At 39.7% G+C, this 23,659-nt stretch overlaps 1 protein-coding gene and 2 long non-coding RNA genes across 5 annotated transcripts in view; 2 read left to right on the top strand and 1 right to left on the bottom strand.

Annotated features, from left to right (window-relative positions):
- Nucleotides 1-9,953, top strand: part of LOC132660353 (uncharacterized) — an 80,203-nt gene extending 70,250 nt beyond the window's left edge. Inside the window, exon 3 of the long non-coding RNA XR_009601731.2 lies at nt 9,754-9,953. This is a non-coding gene — a long non-coding RNA (uncharacterized LOC132660353). The remainder of the gene's footprint in view (nt 1-9,753) is intronic.
- A 6,256-nt stretch (nt 9,954-16,209) lies between these two features.
- Nucleotides 16,210-23,659, bottom strand: part of LOC132694560 (uncharacterized) — a 52,229-nt gene continuing 44,779 nt past the window's right edge. The window contains exon 3 of the long non-coding RNA XR_009617364.3: nt 16,210-16,464. This is a non-coding gene — a long non-coding RNA (uncharacterized LOC132694560). The remainder of the gene's footprint in view (nt 16,465-23,659) is intronic.
- Nucleotides 23,023-23,659, top strand: part of LOC144616924 (uncharacterized) — a 28,183-nt gene continuing 27,546 nt past the window's right edge. For all 3 annotated transcript variants that reach the window (XR_013556804.2, XR_013556803.2, XM_078449957.2), the window contains exons 1-2: nt 23,023-23,314; nt 23,429-23,489. The gene's annotated coding sequence lies outside the window, so the exon portion shown is untranslated. The remainder of the gene's footprint in view (nt 23,315-23,428; nt 23,490-23,659) is intronic.

Below are 23,659 nucleotides of genomic sequence, written 5' to 3'. Positions count from 1 at the left end.
TTTTTCATGTGTCTGTTAGCCATCTGGATGTCTTCTTTGGAAAAGTGTCTGTTCATGTCTTTTGCCCATTTCTTCACGGGATCATTTGTTTTTTAGGGTGTTGAGTTTAATAAGTTCTTGTAGATTTTGGATACTAACCCTTTATCTGAATGTCATTTGCAAATATCTTCTCCCCTTGCATCAGTTGCCTTCAGTTTTGTTGATTGTTTCCTTCAGTGTGCAGAAGTTTTTATCTTGATGAGATCCCAGTAGTTCATTTCTTGTTTTTAATTCCCTTGCCTTTGGAGACATGTCTAGTGAGAAGTTGCTGTGGCCGAGGTCAAAGAGGTTGTTGCCTGTTTTCTCCTTTAGGATTTTGATGGCTTCCTGTCTTACATTTGGGTCTTTCATCCATTTTGAGTTTCTTTTTGTGTATGGTATAAGAAAGTACCTAGGTTCATTCTTCTGCCTGTCTCTGTCCAGTCTTCCTGACACCATTTGCTGAGGAGACTGTCTTTTGTCCATTGGATATTCTTTCCTGCTCTGTTAAAGATTAGTTGGCCATATATTTGTGGGTCCATTTCTGAGTCCTCTATTCTCTTCCATTGATCTGAGTGTCTGTTCTTGTACCAGTACCATACTGTCTTGATAATTACAGCTTTGTAAGGCAGCTTGAAGTCTGGGATTGTGATGCCTCCAGCTTTGGTTTTCTTTTTCAGGATTACTTTGGCTATTTGGGGTCTTTTCTGATTCCACACAAATTTCAGAATTGTTTGTTCTAGCTCTGTGAAGAATGCTGGTGTTATTTTGATAGGGATTGCATTGAATATGTAGCTTGCTTTGGGTAGTATCGACAAGTCTTTTTTTTTTTTTTAATCCATTCAGCCACTCTTTGTCTTTTGATTATAGAATTTATTACATTTATATTTAAAATAATTATTATTAGGGGGTGCCTGGGTGGCTCAGTCAGTTAAGTGGCCGACTTCGGCTCGGGTCATGATCTCACGGTCCGTGAGTTCCAGCCCTGCATCGGGCTCTGTGCTGACAGCTCAGAGCCTAGAGCCTGTTTCAGATTCTGTGTCTCCCTCTCTCTGACCCTCCCCTGTTCATGCTCTGTCTCTCTCTGTCTCAAAAATAAATAAACGTTAAAAAAAAATAATTAAAAAAATAATTATTATTAGGTACATAATTATGCTATTTTGTTAATTGTTTTCTAGCTGTTTTTGTAGTTCCTCTGTTTCCTTTTTTTGTCTCTTGCTCTCCTCATTTTTGGTTTTATGACTTTCTGTCATAATATGCTTATATTTCTTTATCTTTTGCATATTTACCATGGGTTTCTGCTTTGTGGTTATCATGTGGCTTATGTATAATAACTTATATCTATAGCAGTCTATTTAAAGTTGATAACAACTTAAGATCGATTCCATTCTAAAGCTCGACTTTTTTATTCCCCATCTCCTATGTTTTATGGTGCTGTTTTGTTTTTTTGTTTTTTAAGTAGGCTCCATGCTGGGCTTGAACTCAGGACCCTGAGAACAAGACCTGAGCTAAGATCAAGAGTTGGATGCTGAAATCACTGAGCCACCCAGGCACCTCTGTTTAATATTTTTGATGTCACATTTTACATTTTTTTAATCTTGTGTGTTCCTTAATTAATTATAGTAATCAGTCATATAGTTACTTTTGTCTTTTAAACTTACATTAACTTTATAAGTTATTAATCCACTACCTTTATTATATATTTACCTTTCCAGGGAGATTCATTCTTTCATATGTTTTCTTGTTACTAATTAGTGCTCCTTCTTTTTGCTGAGCACACACACTAAGTATTTAGTCAGTCCTTGCTGATTTTTGAGTCACTGATTCTGTTTACTTTTCTCAATAGCTATAGAACATAGCCAAGAAAGTGATCATTTCTATTTACCTGAAGGGCATGAAAATGTAACTGACTTCATCATCCATTCCTTATGTACCTCACTATTTTTGAAGATGAAAAGACTGGAGGTTACAAGTATGGATTTTGTACATGATGTGCATGCTAGCACTGCCACAGGGTTTCTTTTTTATTATTATTAATTTGACACAGATGACAAGAAGTGTTGACATCTTAAAGAGTAATAAAGTCAAACTACTTTTATTCCTTTAGAAGCTTACTCTCCTCTTATCTCAGTTTTGCTCACTGATAAAACAGAAATCAACAGAATATATACAGTTGCAAATTTCTGGTGAACTCTGCAAATCAAATTAAAAGCAGTGATATAATTGCCACAAATTTAAACTTTTAAAAATTTAATTTACTTAAAAAATAAAGATGAAGTTACCATAATTTTTGCATAATTACACTAGAAAATGAAAGTTTTTGCATTGTACATTCAGAAGTAAGCTTTCTTATGTACAAGGTTAGGTCCCATGTACCATTTCAGAAGGAGCTAGTCTCAGTATATGGGGACTTAAATAATGAGTTTGGAATGATCTTTCCTCTAGGCATGCTGGTTTTATCTGTGCTCTGTTTTCTTTATTCCGTAATTTCTTATGCATCAGACACCCATGGGTTCTCAATAAATGCTGATTGAATGAATATAAGATGTTAAAGGCAGTAAGTAAAGGAATCAGATGAGATATCGTCTCCCTATCTTCTTTGTGAATAGGAGCAGATTGAATAGGTGCCCATTTGACAATAAAATAATATCAGGGGACTTCACACCAGGTCAGTTTGGTTTGGCTCATTCCAACATAAGAATGTTTCCAGTGATTCATCTGAGCAATATTCCTCCTTTTTCATAGTTCTGATGAATGACAGTTTCTACTTATAAATGTTTTTGATCCCCTTGTTTAAGCAATGATACATTCTCAGAATGTTATCAAAGGTGTACAATTTCAGGGCATAGTACCATTATCCATCCATTAGCTTTACTACAACTTTTCTTACTCTTGTTACAAATTCTAAAATGCGTTAAATTGAAAATGTCTAATTTAGAGTCAGAACCCTGTAGAGGTCTAAAGAAAGAGTCCTAAATGTTGCCAATTTTAAAAAGAAAGAGTAACTCAGAGCAGGGAGGATCTATTCATTCAACATCATTTCACAAAGGTTAGGTGGAGCCTAGAAAGCATGATTCATTATTGCAATTTGATGGTTCTTCGTACAATAGTATAAAGTAACAAATATGTACCTGAGATTTTGAGATTGTACTAGGCCCTGAGGCTACAGCAGGAAACAGAATAGACAAAAAGTCTGCTCTTTTTCAAGCTTACCTTCTCATACAGGGGGAGACTAAATACCATAGTTAATTTACATTAAGATAAACATTTTTGTACCTCAGAGACTTGTTTGTGTCTTATAGTTGCTGTTGGCCTAGTGTCCATCAAGCCCTTGCTGTTATTGCCTGTTCATAATTCATCAAAACTTGTAGAGTGGAGTCAGCGATTTGGGACAAAATCCTGGCGACACTGGCAGAGCATTCGGGAAATGCTGTATCTCCAAAGCTGCTGATAGCACAAAACAGTGGTCGGTGGAGAAACACTGTCGATGAGTCTGGGTTACATAGTCAAGAGCAGTTGAACTCTGAATACGATGCAGTCTTAGGAACACGTCAGTTTATGTTGCTGGTATTTCCCCCTTGGTTTGCACAATAGTGACATATAATAAAAACTAGACTTATCTAGTTATCTAGACTTAAAGATAGGTATAGATAAATCTAAAATAGCTGTTGCAGTGAGTGTAAAATAATTTAAAAGGAATTTTTAATTTAATTCTTAGTGCCACATAAAATTATACTGTTTCTTGTAATTTATGGTTTCTCAGATGTGAAGAAATATAATGTGTCTATATTAGATGATGATAAATGCTTTAGAGAACACTAAAACATAGAAAAGTGAGTAGGGAGTGGAATGGGGTGGTTTGCAAGTTTAGCCAGGGTTAGGTGGAGGAAAAGGCAGGAAAGCCCTTGAGAAAGTGACATTTAAAATACTTTTTTTTTTTTAAGACTTGATGAGAGACTGAGCTGGGCAGACAGCTGAAAAGAGTATCTCAGGCAGAGTGAACAACCAGTGTGAAGGCCCTAAGCAGGAGCATACCAAGCTTATTTGAGAAATAGAGAGGAGGTCATATGGCTAGAGGACAGTGAGAAAGGGTAAAGTAGTAGGAGATGAGGTTAAAAATTAAAGGAGGCCAGCTCACACAGAAACCTGTAGGAGATTGTGAAAGATGTACTTTGAGATTAAAAAGATTTTCACATTTACTCTAAATTGGGATCCATTAAGGGAATAACATGACCCAGCTTACATATTTAAAAAATCAATGAAGCTGCTAGATGGAGAAAAAGAAACTGAAGGGAGACAAAGACAGAACTGGAGAGAATAGTTGGGAGGCTATCATCATAAACTGACTGGGAAATGATGGTGGCTTGGACCAGTGTAGTAGCACTATAGGGATCAGAAGAAGTGATGGAATTCACAACTCACTTTTAAGGTAGATCCAAAGGTTTTGCTGATAATTTGGATAAGGAATATGAGAAAAAGAAAAGAAGATTCAAGAGGACTCCAAGGTTTCTCATCTTAGCGACTACAGACATGAGGTTGACATTAACTGAGATGAGGAGAATGACCAGAAGAACAGATGTGGTGGGGCTGGCATGAATTCATTTTTAAACATGTGAAATTTGATATGCCTATTAGACATCCAAGAGAAGATGTCATATAGACAATCAGATATGTGAAACTAGAGTTCTTACCACCGGTTCTTTGCCAAAATTTCCCATCATCTATTCATTGGCCAGAGTGTGTCCTCCTGTAGTTTCCCTTGAAAAGAGCAATTTTTCCCTGGGATCCCAGGCTCATATGAACAATGGTGCCTAAGTTCTTATGTGTTCAAAACTGTTTGATAATATCAGGTCCTGAAGAGAATGTCTAACAACAGGATCTGTCAATCACAGGTTACAATGTAAATTGGTACAACTGCCATGGAAAATAGTTTGGGAACTTATTTCCAACTACTGTGGAATATGGTTTGGTAACGTATTCAATTTTAAGATTGAATATTTACAAACTCTAACAGCCAGCAATTTCACACCAACATTTATATCCAAGAGAAAAATCTGGACAAATGTATTAGAGGACATGCACAAAAATATCCAAAGTAGTTGCCCAGCAAAACGTGGAAACAGCCCAAAAACATTTCAAAATAACCAGTCAGAAATGTACTGTATTTCATCTCCTCTAATGTGTGCAATTTTTCTTATGATGTCTCAAAAATCTTAGCTTACTTGGCAGAGGTTTTTTATTAGTGATTGTGCCAACCATGAAAATATTGTTCTTTAGCTCCAAATCATCTCATCTATATTCTGCTTTGTGGTACAGCACTGAGAGACCACAACACACTCCTGTGCTTTCCCCAGCTGGCTCTGTTAAAGGTTTGTCAACAGGGGGCACCAGAGGAGGTTTCCGTGCCAGAGAAGGAAGAAGGGACTTGCTCCTCCTGTTGGCTTCCTGCTTCCTCTCCCCGTGATCTCCCTCCCCTCCAAGCAACCTTTCTTCACAACAGCGATGGCAAATCATTCCTTTAGTGGCAGTTAAACTCGGTTGTAACTTTCCCGTCACATGCAGAAAACCAGCTTGGTAACACTGCCTCACCGGAGGGCAACCACCCCCTCCCCAGAGGCCTAGGCCTGTGTCCCAGGGAGCCCCCTCCTCTGGGCTCAGAGATGCATCAACTGAGCAGTGCTTCCTCTTCAGATATCTGTCTCAGTTTCAGCCCCATATGGACCTTTTTCTAAGTTCTTCCCTTAGTTTCCTCTGTTTTCTCAGCCATAGGACATGATAGTTTCTTCCTGCAGTTTCTACCTTCATGCTATCTTAGAGTCCTTTTTTTACCCTTTCAGTGGAAAACAACTTTATACCTGGTACTGGTGTTTTGTATCAAATTCCTCTGGTCAAATAACTGGTGTGATTTCTGTCTAATACAATAGTACATAAAATAATTGTACCATCTTGGGGCACCTGGGTGGCTCAGTCAGTTAAGCATCTGACTCTTGGTTTCAGCTCAGGTCATGATCTCATGGTTCATGAATTTGAGCCCTGCATTGGCTTCTCAGAGACTGCTTGGGATTCTCTCTCTCTCTCCCCCTCTCTCTGCCCCTCCTGCGTGCTCTCTTATTCTCTCTTTCAAAATAAATAAACTTTAAGAAACATAATTATACTCCTTATAATTCATAGGGTATTAGATTTGAAGTGTCAGGAGATCATATACAGCAAAATCTTGCAAAAAGCTAAAAACAAAGAAAACTCTATATTTTAGGAACACACACACACGTGATTTATATAGTTCTTATCTCTGATAAAGTTTTTATGTTTGGGTTCATTGAGTTTGTTATTACATAAATAATACCTACTTACATCGAAATCTGCATGCATAATACATTCATAATACATATATACATGCATAGAACAATGGTTGAGCTTTGATGAGACTATAAAAAGAACTTTGATTAGTCTGATTCTCTATAAATGACCTCATAATAAAATAAAATCATTTCCCTTTTTACTTAAAGTAAGATTTGGCTATGAAATTCTTGACTCATGTTCATTGCTTGAATGTACTGAGGACATGTCTTCACTGTGTTTTGGTACTGAGTGTTTCTATACTGAAATCAGATGCCACCCTGCTTGTATTTCCCTTAAAAGTGAGTTCTTTCATCTGTTGCCTGGCTTCCCAAAAGGCAAGGATTCTTTCTAGATCTTTAAAGGATTCCAAAAGGGATTTGTTCTGTATCTTTAAAGGCAACAACTTCACCAAAGTGTGATTTGGTGTTGATGGTTCTGGGTCAACTCTCTGTTGCTCAGTGTGCCGTGAATTTTCTTTAATTGCATGTTAAAACACTCATTCTGTTGCTTTCTTTTGGGTTTCTTCTTTGGAATTCCAATTAAGTGTACAAGGGCTATGCTTTGCTTCACTTCTTTACTTGTGTAGCTGTGATCTGTCACTGACCCTATCTCTGTATTTCTCTTTTCTTCTGTTTGTTTTTTCCCATTTCTATCCTCTGTGTCCTTTACTGTGGCCTCACTGTTGTCAGATTTCCCTTATGCCCGTCCTACTTTATGTTTTATTTCTGTTACTTTTTGTCTTGCTTTCTTTCCTGAATTCTGCCATTACCTTCTATTGTGTGCTCCTCTCTTCCCTGATGTATCCATCTTGGTTTTCATGGTCAGGATTCATTTAACTTTTTTTCTCCAAAATAATGATAAATTATTTGTTTATAATTTTTGTCTGCTCTATCACTTTCCCTGAAAACTTTTCTTTGTCTTATATAAATGTCTTGCTGTTCTTTCCCACATATTTTCTTAGAGTATTTTTGGGTGACTAGCATACATTTCCTTTAATTTTTCTCTTTTTTTTAATGTATTGTCATATTGTCCTGAACCATTTTTTGAAACAGGTTAGAGGTGGAGGGATAGGTTAGGAGGAATAAGGGCCAGGGTAGCTCTCTTGACTTAGTAACTGAAGAGCTGTAACTCCTCCCTTCGTAAAGTGAGAAATGTTTCCTTGAAATATGACCCTGTTGTGTGGCCACATCTTCTGTGCCTCCCTGAGCTCATCCTGGTTCTGTCTGACTCGTCCAGCCAGGCCTACGCTTCCCCAGTTTCTTGACCAGTACTGCAACCAGGAGACTGTCTTCAATGCAATCCCCACACTTTTTGAGGGTGTATTTTTGTTGATGCTTTCTAAAATACCCAACTCTGGACCCCCAGGCACCTTCCACATCTTTCTTCTCATCCGTTCCTGGTACTTCTAACCTCTCTGATCTAACCCCTACCTGCAGCAGTTCTCTCATAGGTGGAATATTCTCCTCCTGAGGGAGGAATTCTCTGGAGATTTCTGAGCCGCACCACCACTAAGCCCTCTGTCCTTCCCATTCTTCCCTGATGCTTCCCACCTGGCTTCCTGTAGACTTTTGCTGGCTTCAGCTGTTCTTGGCAGTTCTTAAATGTAAATGGAGTTTCCAGGTTTTCTCTGTCTCTTGGCTTCACTATAAACAAATTGTGTGACTTCTGGAAAAATTCTCTGTGTGGTTTCCAAGAGGAGTTGAAGCAAGATCCAGAATTAAGCTGGCACCATGTCCCTACCAGAAGTTCTACAACTGTGATCTAAAAAGAAGAGAGAAAAACTGCCATTGTATTCTCTTCAAAATCTGTTTTCAATCTTTCAAAGAAAGATGTGAAAAATGAAGTTGGCCTGAGGTTTGAGACGGATATTGTGACTGGTGCTCATCTCAGTCAACTGTTTTCTTGAAGGTTTGGGAGCACATTTGGTGTAGCAGGAATTGAGCGGGCAAGGCTAAATCGAATATTGAGAATGAATGGGCAGACATTTTCACAGGACCAAATTTGGTACGCAGTTATCATGATTTCTTCGTTATTTTCTTGTATTAATCATGGTGAGAGAAGTCGAAAGAGCAGAGAGGGAGGGAAAACACTGAAACTTTGTTATTAAGCCTATGAAAAGGAATAGAGGAGGCAAAAGGAGACTGGGTTCTGAGCCTCAGTGCAACCAGGAAAAACATCCTCTTCAGACAAAAAGCAATTACATAAAAATTGGTTCAGAAATATCATGACAGAGCTGTGCAATCTTAAGAAAAAATTTACCTGGATTTTGAAAGCCAATTTATAAGAAATTTTAATATAAAGAGTTATCATGTTATTCATTTAAATCTTGTTAAATGAAGTAGCTCTTGCATTTAGCTAGTCTGTTTATTCTCTTTATAGGATTGTGGCAAAGTCTTAACTACCTGGATTGTTAACCCCATCAAACCTCGGGTTATCCACCAAAAAATCATTGCATTACCATGTTTAGCTGAACCACCAACTATCTAGTGACAACTAGCAAGTCTTTGCCTTTAAAGAAACAACTGGTCTCTTTAGCAACAGAAATGTCAGGAAGTCTGGAAAACCCTCCAGTTCCAAAGGATCATAATCTGAGTGGCTGGGTTTCAGACATCCTGACAGAGGCCAGAGGATATTATTTTGGTTAAGAGACTCTTTTCATAATCCCTCAAATCATAGGAGGTTGTCCACTCCCAGCCTGCCTCTACATCTGGCCTCCAGTGACTCTGACATCCCTGGCCAGATGCATTGTTAACACATTCCACTGAATGTTGTGAGTGGGTATCAATGTGACAGCAGGGAAGTGTGGCTGAAATGGATCTCCCCAGTCCCAGGACCTTGTCCTGCTTGGCAAATACTGTAATACTTGACTTTATTATAGGGATTAAGACCTCTGATTTCAGGATGTAACATCAACAGTCCTCTGTTAATCCAATAATGATTCAACAACCGCTCTTTAGATCCTTTGATTTAGTGAGATGTAATGGGGTAGTTTTTAGGTTCCTGAATTCCAACTACATTAATTGCTATACTTAGAGTGCAGCTGTCGAGCCTTTAATCCCTCTCTGCTGCAATGATATTTAATTGAATTGAATTATATTAAATTACCCTGAATGTACTCATGACTGTTCATTTGTTTGTACTATTAATTTTTTTTTATTTTGAAAGCAATCAAAGTTTGAGGTACAGACCAGAGTACTTCATGTTTTCTCATATAAACCTAAAAAATAGAGATAAAATAATGCACTAATGAGGCAAATAGACAGTTTCTAAACAATTTTTCGTCAGAGACATTTGTCACTATTTAATGGTAAGTGATACATTTATATGCACTGCATTTCAATTGCATCTATAATCATTTGAAATTAAATAATGTAAATATCTCTCTTCCCTTATTAGACAAAATTTGTATCAACACATTGCGAATCGCAAAACAGACCAAGAAATGGAAATAAAGACTAAAAATACATGCTGCTTAGAAGACAAAAATATAAGAGATATGAGGTCATGGGTATCTATTGTGCTCAGGTAAGCACTAAGGGTAACACACTTATTATTTCATGAAGTACAGCAGCAGGGCAGGGCTCCTGGGTGCCTGTGAGCCTCTGAGTCACAATCTTTCCTTCCCTGCACCTCACTGGTATGGCCCATAGGGAAAGGTCCATGAGGCCATCTGCAAGGTGCACTCCAAGCCATCTTCTGAAGAAAACAGCTCCTATACTCCTTTGTGCACTAAGTTACTACAGCTTGAGCCAAATTCAAGGAGTGAAGTGAGCCATGCTATCCTGGTCACCTAAGCCAGAGTCACTGGTGGGGTGGGCTGGACATGAGAAAGGCCAAAAACCACTGCTGGACTTTGGCCGAGCTCTTTCCCATCAGGTGCTTCGTATGGAGTAGTAACAAACAGACTCAATCAGATCCTCTTTCTTAGAAAAAAGGAATTCCCGGAGTGCATAAGTCTGCAGGTGGATCCCAGAGCTTGTAAAGATATCATTCTTCCTCTGTGAGACCTACTCTCTAGTCAACTGCTGATGTATGTGGGACCAAAAGTGACCATACAACCAAGAAGGAGGTGATAATTGAGCCATCTGACATGCCCCTGAATCCCAACCTTTATCACAACAAAGGTTACCTGAATACCTCCTTTCTCGTAATCTTAAAAAATCCACTTTACCCTTCTGAATCAAGGTCTCTACTCTCTGCTGTTTCATTTTCCTTGCTGACCAGAGGGAGTATGAGAAAGCAGAAAGGGGACAACCTTGTTGCTCCCCAGATATGAGCTTTGTTTCTAACTCTGCTACTTGCCAGATGACAGCCACTGTCAAGTCTTCTCTGAGCTTCAGATTCCTTATCCCGAAAATGGGAATAATCTACATATGACCTGCATGGTCCCCTTAAATCATTTAAGATAAAGAACAATTTTGTAAGCTGTCAACTAACGTACAGATATTATTATTTGAATCCTTAGCTAAACTGTGAGGGTCTCTAATAGCGGCACTTCTTTCTTTTTATCTCCTGTCCTGTATAATAATGTTTGAGATCACCAGACAAGTTTAATAAATGCTTGTTGCATATGTCACTGCATCATAACCATGCTCTACATAGGTTATTCAAGAGGGGCACCATGTAAAGGAGGAAAGTCCAATAGGAACCCAAACCTTCACACATATTTCTTAAAGAAGGTAAAACTCAAAGGTAACTCTTGCTAAAATTCTCTTCCTCTCATATGATTTAGCACCACATATCTCCCAGGGTCTGTCACTAGTTTTCTTTCCCTCATCCCCCGTGACTCTTCTTGGCCATGACCATGACCTTTCTCTTGCCTTTCTCAACCTCTCCCCAAGCCCTTCATCACCAGCACGTTCCTCCAGACTTCCGAAGTGTCAGCTCCCCACACTCATTGTCTCTGGGAAAGAAAGTTCCACATTCTCTTTCACTACTGTTTTATAGAGCATTTATCCCTCAGCCCATTTTTGTGATTGGAGCTCACAACAAGCGTAGAGGCAAGTGGAGGGGGTAAAAAGGAACAGTGGCAAAAATAAAGCCTAGTTTATTTGGCAGAGAGAAAGGGTGGGAACATTCACCTATGTTGTCATTTTTATCCTCTCCCCTATAGATGATTGGATGAAGAATTGGCAAGTTATGAGTATGCATTGAATTCCTACTGGGAATCAGGTTCTAGTAATGATGTGATAGAATTGAGCTACCTTGTCTCTGTCCTTGAAAGCTTTGTGCCTCAGTGATTTATGCAGAGCCTTGCACATGTCCTAGAAGATGCTACAAATACTCAAGAGAGTGAAGATAATGAGGTACTTTCATGGGATCAATCTGGAAAGTGTGTGCAGGGAACAAGAGTTGCTGAGATCACAATGATTTCAGGGAATCTGTAGGGAGTTGGCTGTTGCCTGTAACAATGAAGTTTTCATTGGGATAAAGACAGTCTGCCTTATGTTTGGCAAGCAGAGAGGAGAGAAACTAATTTGGCTGAACTAAATATCTATAAAAGTTTGGCATCTCTCCCTCTATAATTTAATGGGTGGAGAAATGTAAAGTTTTGGACCAGAAGCTCCTGAACCACGTTGTTGTTGTTGTTGTTGTTGTTGTTGTTGTTGTTGTTCTGTTTGAATCAATTTTGCAGCTTCTTTATAAGTAGTGCCCAAATAGAAGTATTTAGAATTGAAGAAGAAAGTACTAAGGGAACAGAGAGGTACCTGTGCTGGTACCATCCTTAAATTTAACCAATTTTGTTGTAAACATGTTGAAGTCAAGTAGACTCAGCTAGACTTGATGAAGGATTCACTTTATCCTCAGCACTGTAGGAGATACCAAAATAGTGTTTTCTTTATAAATTGGGGAAAGTAATACTTCTCAACAACTCCCTAAAAAGGTGATTAAGAGGATTCAAAAGGATAATGAATGTAAATGGTAAGTATGCATCTGATACAGAGCAGGAGCTTAATAAATATTTGGGGATGAATGCATGAATGAATGAATGGACAATGGGAGTAGATTAGCCTTGTGACTCTCTAAGCCATACAATCTTTTTGATTCTTTGAAATAAACCTGGGACTGAGGAGTTAAGTAAGAGTCATGAGGTCTGAATTGAGATCAGTTCTTTATTCTGAGTTGGTTTACTTTACCCCTTCACCCTTCACTTTCCTCACTTATGAATAGGGATAACAACAGAGTCTACTTTGTAGGATCGATCTTAAAAGCATTTGGAATGATTACCATCGTGGAAAATCCCCTGCCCATTTGAAGCAACTGCATCCTACCCAGTCACTGCTGTCTTCTTTTCCCAATCAATCAGGTCCAGAATCTCCTAAATTGACCCTTGCCATTAGTAAAACCTTCTCAGATCCAATCCCAACAGTCAGCTGATCTGTCTAAAATGAAAATCTGGTCTACGGCCATACCACCCTGAATACTTCTGATCTCGTCTGAAGTGAAAATCTGGGGGCACCTGGCTGGCTCAGTCGGTAGAGCATGTGACTGTTGATCTCAGGGTTGTGAGTTTAGGCCCCACATTGATCGTGCATGGAGTTTACTTAAATTTAAAAAAATAATAATAAAAATTTAAAAAGAAATAAAATGAAAATCTGATCCTGTTACTACTATCTACAGGATAAAAATCCAACTTTCTTCTCAAACAGAAAGCTCTTCATAATCTGGTAGTACAGCGAAGAGAGCAGAATTCCATCTGTATTCCTTACTTGTAGGCCTTAGACAAACCATTTAACCTCCCTGTGGCCCAATTTATTTTTCTAACAAATAAGGATTTAATAATGGTGTGGTGGTGAATGGACTCTAAGATTGCTCCCAATTGAACCTACCTCAGGGTACACTCACCCTTGTGTAATCCAGTCCCTTTGAATGTGCATGAGACCTGTAATGCTTCTAACCAAAAGAATATGGTAAAGTGGACAGGATGTCACTTCCAGGAATTACATTACATAAGACTGCAACACCAGCCTGGCCGGGACATGCTATAGATCTTGCTCACTTTGAGGAGGGAAGCTTCCATGTTGGGAAAGCCCATGAGATAAGGAAAGAAGGAGGCCTCTAGTTGATAGCCAGCAAGAAACTGAGGACCTTAGTCCAATAGCCCATAAAGAACTGAATGTTGCTAATAGCCCCCAAAGCTTGGAAATAGATTCCCCCCTATTCAAGCCTCAGCCGAGACCCTAGCCCCAGCCAACACCTTGATTGCAGCCTTCTGAGACTCTGACAGAGGATGCAGCTGAGCTGTGCCTGGACTCCTGACCTACAGCAAGTAAGATAATAAACGTGTTGTTTTAAGCCACTAGATTTATGGTCATTGTTATGCCATGATAAATAACTCTTACAGGTGCCTTCCCAGAGCAGGGATGGCTGGTGCTCATCGAATATCCATGTGCTTCTCTGCATTTCCAAATTTCATTTGCAGTGAAGTTGGGAATATATGACTAGTTCTAGCCCACAGACTGAGCAGAAGTGACTGCAAGCAGTTATGAATCAGAGTATCTCTTCTATCCCTTTTCCTCTGTGCTGGTGGCCTTAGAGGCCACATGATCCAGATGTCATGGCTACTAGATATAAGTAGGCTGCCTGGCCCACGTTGGACCTTTAGAGATGAAAAATAGATTTTAATTATACTAAGTCACTAAGAGTTTGGGGTTTGAATATTAACCTTGATTAACAAAACTACCCCCCCCCAAGAGCTGTTATAGGATTAACCATGATGATGTACAAAAACAAAAAGTATAAGTTGTACAAATAGACACTCAATAAATTATGCCACTTAAACTTTATCCAGCCTTGTATTCTACAAACCTGTACTTTTAAACTAGTTTTTAGTCCTACAATCACACCATGTCATCTCAAACCTTCATGCTGTTCCCTCTGCCTGGAATGCTCTTCCCTGGATCACACATCCTTCAAAATGTGGCTAAGATGGCACCTTTCCTGGGTTAGGTGTGTTCCCCTTTTCTTTCTGCAGCTGAATGTTTAGTCCATCTGCCACACTAACCACACTGTACTTGCCACCTCCCAGGACAGGTGGAGAGCACCTTTTCAAGGGAAGGCTCAGAGGCTCTGTCACATTGAAGGCACTTGATAAATGTTTGTCATTTACCATGTCAGATTTACATCTTTCCTCATTACATACCTAGTTGAAGTGGATTTTTTTTTCAATATATGAAATTTATTGTCAAATTGGTTTCCATACGACACCCAGTGCTCATCCCAACAGGTGCCCTCCTCAATACCCATCACCCACCCTCCCCTCCCTCCCACCCCCCATCAACCCTCACTTTGTTCTCAGTTTTTAAGAGTCTCTTATGCTTTGGCTCTCTCCCACTCTTACCTCTTTTTTTTTTAATTTTCCTTCCCCTCCCCCATGGGTTTCTGTTAAGTTTCTCAGGATCCACATAAGAGTGAAACCATATGGTATCTGTCTTTCTCTGTATGGCTTATTTCATGAAGTGGATTTTTAAAAAAACTTTAAACCATTCCCTTTCAAGATTTTCCCATGACCCCCCACCCCAGGTGCTTTCATCAGGTAAAAGAAGTGTTAATATTCTATTATCTCCCATTACTCTCCATTTTAGACTGAGCTCCAGTACTCCTTTTATCCTTCTGTCATAATTTCAGTTCTCAACACTGTAATCATGTCTCCAAACTCTCTCCCTACTTGTGAAATAAAGAGTCACACAGAGTGTTCTAGGGTTCAGTCATGACCAGGAACAATGGAAGACTCTGTAAGCTATTCTGATTTCTTTGTTCTTGAACCTGATAGTGGTCTCTTAGCTTCTTGTCTCTGGGCCCAAGCATTTATCCATCTTATATTTGTGTACTCTTTTGTATCTTCTCCCTCCAACTTATTCAAGGTCAACTTGTTGAGAAGGAAGCTAATTTTATCTCTATGTTTTCTCTGAGATATGTAATTTGAAATTCTAGTTCTAAATTTTAGTGAGGTCCTCCCATACCTCTCTTCTGGACCTTGGTGAAAAAAGGTGTAGCTGTACTGAGCTCAACCTCTCTAGGTCTCAACTTTGCCCCTCAAAGTTGGCAGAGAGTAATTGCTAACCCCCACATACAACTACAATGTTCTCAGGAGCTTGAACAACAAGATGTGCAAATGAACATACAGTCTTATTAATGGGCTCGCAATAGTTCACAGGTAGAAGTTAAGATGGCTATTCTGATTTTTTTGCAGCATTTCATTTTGGCACATCCAAGGGACAACATTTTCCTCTTTAAGATGCATTCATTTTCTTAGGCATTATTATATCAGCTGTTCATTTGAAATAGAGCTCTCTGTAGACATGCCATGGCCAGTGACCAAGGAAAAGAGAAAGTATGTCTCATTTAGAAAATTGCTCTCGAGATATGATAAATGATACCCAAGTATCAGTGAAGAGCTGGGATGTGTCTTAAAGCACCTACGCTATGCCCCAGGGGCTTAGTAATGGTAAGATATTATCTTTAATAATGTTAATGAAAATGATATCTTTAAATAGCATTCTCCAATTTTCCAAGCATTTTCACAGATATTATTACATTAGATCATTGCAGAAATTCTGTTCTTAGGTGTAGTGTGTGATTCCTATTTTAAGATGTGGACTCAGAGGACTTCCTCATATTCTCACAGCCAAAGTAAGTAGCAGAGCTGGAAAGATCATTTGGTATTTTTCACCCTGAAGCCACTTCTATTTTTATATAGTATCGTATGTTTTTCACTATATTCTCTATAGTTGCTAATAAGCTTTACTTTCCTCAAATAAGTCTTAAAAATAAAATTCTTTCCAAGTTGTGTTTGATTTTATTGCTCTGGGTTTTAGCCACATAAATAAACATCTAAGCAGTGATCTCTCATTGAAGGTTTTATTATTTTCCACTGGCCAGTTGCTCATTTGTCCTTAGGGCTGCAAAGCTGGGGCCACCCTCAGCTTCTGGAGACTTCCCTCTGGTCCTTGCCTGTGGTCCTACATCTTGGAGCCAGCATGTTGAATCTCTGTCATGCTTCCACTCTCTCTGAGTTCCTTTTCTGCCTCATATCTTTTGGCTTCCTCTTCTTCCAGCACAAGACTGTTCTCTGTTCTTAAAGGCAGAAGATTTTCGTTGTGAGGGCTGTTCCAAGGTTTCAAAAAGAGAGCAAAGAGTATTAGCAAGTTCTTTTGACTAGCAGATCCAAGCTATGTTCTCCAATATCTACTTTATAAGTAATATGTGAGAGTAATGTTTTCATCTCCTTGTATTTTTAGCTCCCATCTGCCTGATTCTTATGTGTAACTTTCAGTCAGTTCCAAATTCCAGTGAGGAAAGGATTGTTATTTATTGGTTTCCCTCAAATCCCAACACAAATAAAACATGGACAAGACCAGTAGCCTCTTGAGAATTTTTTTGGTGATTTTTCTATGCTTTCTGTATTAGTTTTCTGTTGCTGCCAGAACAAATTACCTCAACCATAACATCTTAAAGTAACAAAAACTTTGAGGCCTGTCTAAGAATTTTTTGTCTACTCTGAAATCGTAAATATTTTCACATATGCTTTCTTTGAGAAGCTTTTTAGTTTTTTGTTTTTGTATGAGATCCATGATCCATTTTAAGTTGAGCTTTGTGTATAGAACCAGGTAATGGTATGGTATGGTAAACAGCAATGTTCGTTTTTCTTTTCCTCATGGGTATCTAGTTGTTCTAGCATCATTTGTTGAAAAGACTATTTCTTTTCTGTTGAATTTCCTTGGCAACTTGTCAAAAATCAATTGATTAAAGTACAAATAATATGTCTACTACGCTCTACTTTATATAAGGAAAAGGGGGTATAAAAAATTATACATGTAATTGCTCACTCACACACCAAACATACAGAAAGGATAAACTGAAGCCTAGCGAGATTTACCTACAAGGAGCAGGAAAGAATGGAGTGCGAGAGTGGGGAAATGGGGACCAGCTAGTGGGAGGACTTGGTGGGGAGAGCCACCTTTCCGATGATAACTTTCTACACAGCTCTGACTCAGAACCATGGCAATATTCCACATACTCAAAGAATACATAATTAATTAAAAATCAACAGGGAAAGGGGTGCCTGGGTGGCTCAGTTGGGTAAGCATCTGACTCTTGATTTCCGCTCAGGTCATTATGTCACAGTTGTGAGATCGGGCCCCACGTTGGGCTCCATGCTGAGTGTAGAGCCTGCTTAAGATTCTTTCTCTCTCTTCCTCTCCTCTGCTCACGCATTTGCATGCTCTGTCTCTCTTTCTCTCTCACTCTGTCTCAGAAAAAATCAGGGCACCTGGGTGGCTCAGTTGGTTGAGTGTCTGACTCTTGACTTCAGTTCAGGTCATGATCTCATGGTTTGTGAGTTCGAGCCCCACATTGGGCTCCGTGCTGACAGTGTGAAGCCTGGTTGGGATTCTTTCTCTCCCTCTCTCTCTCTCTCTGCCCCTTCCCCGCTCACTCTGTCTCTCTCTCAAAATAAATAAATAAGTAAACTTGAAAGAAAAAAAAATTTAATGAACAGGGATATAAGGGAACTCAAAATGGAATACAAACATTAAAAAAATCAAATTTAACTATTATATATGAATAACATAACTACACTGAAGGGGTTGTAGAAAATACTAATCTCAACAATTTTGGAAAACAGTATTTTTACCTTTTATTATAAAACCAAAGCAAAAAGCACTAGAACTATAGACATATATTGTACTTGAGTTGGTAAATTGGTTTCTCAAAGGAGTGTGGTAGGTTAGCAGTTCAGAAACTACCTATGTGTACATGAGGATTGAAAAAATAAGTGAACATATTGTGGATAATAAGAGCCAGGTTGCTCATGATCAGAGAAAAAAGTAACAAATAAAAAAATGTAAGACCCCGTGGTGTAGGATTAGAATTACAGATATAAGAATGAGCTCATGAGCTTTAATATACACACATATAGATAGATATGGAACTAAATATATGTAGGTAGGAGTTAGTGTGTGTGTGTGTGTGTGTGTGTGTGTGCGTGTGTGTGTGTGTGTGTGTGTGTCACCTCTAGGAAGGGCCAGGATTGGCAGTGGCATTTGTACCTGAGCCTCTCTGACAACAGACTATAGTCTGCTCACCCCAGTACCTTGCACCGCCCTATCTGCCTACTCCTTACCCTGCTTTATGTTTTCTTCCATAGCCTTGGTAATGTGAACAGGTCTCCCACACTCAAAGGCTGAAGACACTGAAAGAGTGAGGGAAATGCTCCTTTGCAATGGTATTGGAGTAAACTCTTTTTCCTTAGATTGATTAGCTGCAAGTTTAAAATTTCCAAATGTAATTGCCTTTAAAAATTGGTTAAATCTGGAAAGGGGTGGGAGTCTTCAGCAGACTGGCAGTTATGTGCAGATTGTTTGACTTTAATATATTTATAGAAGCTGTGTCTGTCACCAGGCCTCTGGGAACACTTGTACTATTTAAAATATAAATTAGAAAAATATGCTGATGGAATTGTCTGCCCTGAGGAATTTTCCCCTAATCATAGCCCTCATGCCAATGGAAGAATTTCTTCTTGGCTATCCCTTTCTAGACAGAAGTTGGAGCATGCAGCTGAGACTTAAAAGTTTACTAATGCTTAAAAATTAACCAGAAATGCTTTGTCCCAACACACATTCATTTCAGGCTGGAGATCCCCCCCCAACCCCCCGACAGCATTTCCATTCTTCCTTCCTCTTCTCCTTTCCCCCACCAGGAGTGCCCCCCTTCCCCCTGACCTCCCTTCTCCCACATGCCTTTCAGACGTCTGTGGCTTTGCTGTGCTGTCCCCTTCTTGATGACCTCACTGGTTCCTTGTAACCACCCCTAAGGTCCTAAGACCCTGTCAGAATCTGGATGCAGCCAACTCTACTGAGCTCCTACTGTCCCCTCCTCCTCCTAAGTCCACATATCCCACATTTGCATCTGCTCGGTTCCCCACCAGCTTTTACTCCCTGCTGCTGACCAGGATCCAACACACTCCCACTCTGGTCTTGGCCAATTGGTGAAGATCCCACAGAGCTCCTGTCAGGGGTGACCTGCTCTGCCTCACATAGCTAGTGGTACTTTATCTGTTTGCATGGGGTCCTTGCATAGAGTCTTTGTTGTTACTGATGCTCATTGTATATATTTCCTGCCAACCCAAAGCTCTAGGAGAGCACAGAGTCTGTGATAACCGAGGTAAAGTGCCTGACACCCTGCCTGGCAGGCACACAAAAAAGCTCTTGATAAATAGAGGTTTTCACTTCTCTCTCCTACATTAAGAAACAGTTATCCACAATGCCTGGCTTTTAGTAGATGATCAATAAATATTTTTAGATAATGTACTGTGGCAGAACTTGTTAGAGAGAAATTTGAACAATTAAGTATTTAAAAAACATTTCGGGACTCAGATTTTCTACTTAGGGAGTCTAGAGCCTGGGTGTGTGTTAGGTACTGTTCTCAACAGCAGTGTGATACTGTTATAATCACAATCCTAGGCAGATCCTGACTTTTAGCCCCAGAACCCACCAATGGAGATGCATCCTTACAATGCCTATGTGATATGCACTCCACCCTCTCCAACCTTATCTACTTTTTCCCCTCTTTCCCACTCTTCCTCAGCCATTCTGTCCTCTTCGATGTTTCCTCAACATGCTAAGCATGATTCTGCCTCAGGGCCTTTGCACATCCACTCTTTGTCCATAATACTTTAAGAGATCTGTATAGCTGTTTCCCTTCCCTCAGTCAAGACTTCTCTCTATATTACCTTCTCATTGGGGCCTTCCCTCACTATCCTATTTAAAATTGCACACAGACACACATATCCTTTATCCCTCATTCCATACTTTGCCCTCATGAGCCTTTATTACCTGATAATATGAAACCAAGATCCCAGACTTTAGCCTCTACTACAAAGCCGTAATCATCAAGACAGCATGGTATTGGCACAAAAACAGACACATAGACCGATGGAATAGAATAGAAACCCCAGAACTAGACCCACAAACGTATGGCCAACTCATCTTTGACAAAGCAGGAAAGAACATCCAATGGAAAAAAGACAGTCTCTTTAACGAATGGTGCTGGGAGAACTGGACAGCAACATGCAGAAGGTTGAAACTAGACCACTTTCTCACACCATTCACAAAAATAAACTCAAAATGGATAAAGGACCTGAATGTGAGACAGGAAACCATCAAATCCCTAGAAGAGAAAGCAGGAAAAGACCTCTCTGACCTCAGCCGTAGCAATCTCTTACTCGACACATCCCCAAAGGCAAGGGAATTAAAAGCAAAAATGAACTATTGAGACCTCATGAAAAGAAAAAGCTTCTACACTGCAAAGGAAACAATCAACAAAACTAAAAAGCAACTGACAGAATGGGAAAAGATATTTGCAAATGACATATCGGACAAAGGGCTAGTATCTAAAATCTATAAAGAACTCACCAAACTCCACACCCAAAAAACAAATAATCTGGTGAAGAAATGGGCAGAAAACATGAATAGACACTTCTCTAAAGAAGACATCCAGATGGCCAACTGGCACATGAAAAGATGCTTAACGTCACTCCTCATCAGGGAAATACAAATCAAAACCACACTCAGATATCACCTCACGCCAGTCAGAGTGGCCAAAATGAACAAATCAGGAGACTATAGATTCTGGAGAGGATGTGGAGAAACGGGAACCCTCTTGCACTGTTGGTGGGAATGCAAATTGGTGCAGCCGCTGTGGAAAACAGTGTGGAGGTTCCTCAAAAAATTAAAAATAGACCTACCCTATGACCCAGCAGTAGCGCTGTTAGGAATTTACCCAAGGGATACAGGAGTTCTGATGCATAGGGGCACTTGTACCCCAATGTTTATAGCAGCACTTTCAACAATAGCCAAATTATCCAAAGAGCCCAAATGTCCATCAACTGATGAATGGATAAAGAAATTGTGGTTTATATACACAATGGAGTACTACGTGGCAATGAGAAAGAATGAAATATGGCCCTTTGTAGCAACGTGGATGGAACTGGAGAGTGTTATGCTAAGTGAAATAAGCCATACAGAGAAAGACAGATACCATATGTTTTCAGTCTTATGTGGATCCTGAGAAACTTAACAGAAACCCATGGGGGAGGGGAAGGAAAAAAAAAAGGAGGTTAGAATGGGAGAGAGCCAAAGCATAAGAGACTGTTAAAAACTGAGAACAAACTGAGGGTTGATGGGGAGTGGGAGGGAGGGGAGGGTGGGTGATGGGTATTGAGGAGGGCACCTTTTGGGATGAGCACTGGGTGTTGTATGGAAACCAATTTGACAATAAATTTCATATATTAAAAAAAAAACTGAGAACAAACTGAGGGTTGATGGGGGGTGGGAGGGGGGAGGGAGGGTGATGGTTATTGAAGAGGACATCTTTTGGGATGAGCACTGGGTGTTGTATGGAAACCAATTTGATAATAAATCTCATATATTAAAAAAAAACAGTATTGCAACAGAAAAAATAAAATAAAATGAAACCAAGAGCACAAGTTAGGTGGAAGCAGCCTCCATGCTAGGACAGCAAAGAGAAAAATGTGGATGGTACCCTTAACTCAACACTCATATGCAGCATTTCTCTGCCCCTCCTCCCAAGAAACGTTCTGCAAATCATTTATAGCCAGGTACTACCAGTGCTGTTCTTTTGGAAATTCTCTCAAAAATGCACACATTATCTGTATCTCCCTCTCTCTGTGCCCTCCCCCGCTCATGCTCTCTCTCTCTCTCTCTCTCTCTCTCTCTCAAAAATAAATACACATTAAAAAAAATTTTTTTAATGGGGCATCTGGATGGCTCAGTCAATTAAGCATCTGACTTCAGCTCAGGTCATGATCTCACAGTTAGTGGGTTTGAGCCCCGCGTCGGGCTCTGTGCCGACAGCTCAGAGCCTGGAGCCTGCTTCGGATTCTGTGTCTCCCTCTCTCTCTGCCCCTCCCCAGCTCGTGCTCTGTCTCTGTCTCTTTCTTTCTCCAAAATAAATAAACATTAAATGCACATATTTTTTAAATGCATACATTGTGCAAAGATCCATAAATGCTTATGAGCAGCTCTAGAGGATGAAAAAGAAGTAAAGGATCAGAGAGAGTAGTACCTGTGGCATCGGGTGACCTGTTGAATAACCCATGGCATCCTCCTTAACCTTTCATATCGTAGAGCTTTGGTTTTGTTTTGTGAATTTGGGTCTATGGCAGTTCAAGGACATGATAAGCTCCTTGAAATTTTATGCAAAATTGTATGTTCATGTTCATTTTTCAGAAGATCGGGTCAGTAGTTTTCATAAAATATCCAAAAGCGTCCATGACTCAAAGAAGATTGAGAACAACTGTATAAAAAAGGGTGGTTATTGAACTCTGGCCAGATATTAAATACAGCTTGAAAATCAAAAAGATTGGCTTTCTTACCCCAGAGCCTCTTAGTCTAAATTCCAACATGGAGAAGAATTAGCTCTGTGGGTGGCATTTTTCTCTGTATATACAATATATCCTTTTAGGACTTATAACCTCATAAACAGCAATTTTATGCCTGTCAGTATTGTTTTGGCTTAAGAGGGTGGGGTCACAAATTCTGCTGGCCTCCTTCCAGATCCACTGTCTTGTTTCCATGGCCTCTGTGGATGACACTAGGTTTTAGAGTCTACTTTTCAAAAAACCTAAATAAGGACACACCTGACATGTAAAGTCCAACTCAATTTTGTTTTCACCCCTGAAGACAAAGTGTCATAAGCAAGCTGGGTGCTACTATGTTGTCATACAAGGGTTCTTTTTTTAAGTCAGAGAGTCCGGAATCCAGAGAAGGAGTTTATTGGGAAAGTAGTGGTAAACTTTTAAGGGGCTGATCTGTACTGTCTGTGGTCAAATCCAGATATCTCTCATTTAATGTCTTAACTGGGGGCAGATTTCATGCCTTACTCTTACGTCAGGTTCTCCAGACGGCTGGGAAGAGAGACGTGCTCAGGTTATCAGGTATGTGATTTTCTTGTGAGAATAGATGGAATGTAAAAGTACAAAAAAAATCTAAACTGCCTCATACAAAGAGAACAGAGCCTCATTTGTAACTGTTTATTTGCTTATTTACAGTGGTAGATCTGATGGTCCAATAGCCGCTTTGGCACAGGGAGTGGAAAGGAGCCAACCCAAGGTACAGAATCTCTGCCTGAGTTCTTGGGTCTCTGATCCCCCCTTCCCTTCTTTGCCTTTCTTCTGGATGCCCCCCCCCCCAACCTGGTTCTCCACTCTTCTCCCAAGGGCATGGTTGCTCTTCACCAACTTCACTCTTTGTATCTCTAATCTTCACTACTGTACCCACAG

Source organism: Panthera onca, chromosome B4 (genome assembly GCF_046562875.1).
Source record: "Panthera onca isolate mPanOnc1 chromosome B4, mPanOnc1 haplotype 2, whole genome shotgun sequence".
Classification (NCBI taxonomy): Eukaryota; Metazoa; Chordata; class Mammalia; order Carnivora; family Felidae; genus Panthera; species Panthera onca.
This window is presented reverse-complemented; position numbering and strand designations above follow the sequence as displayed.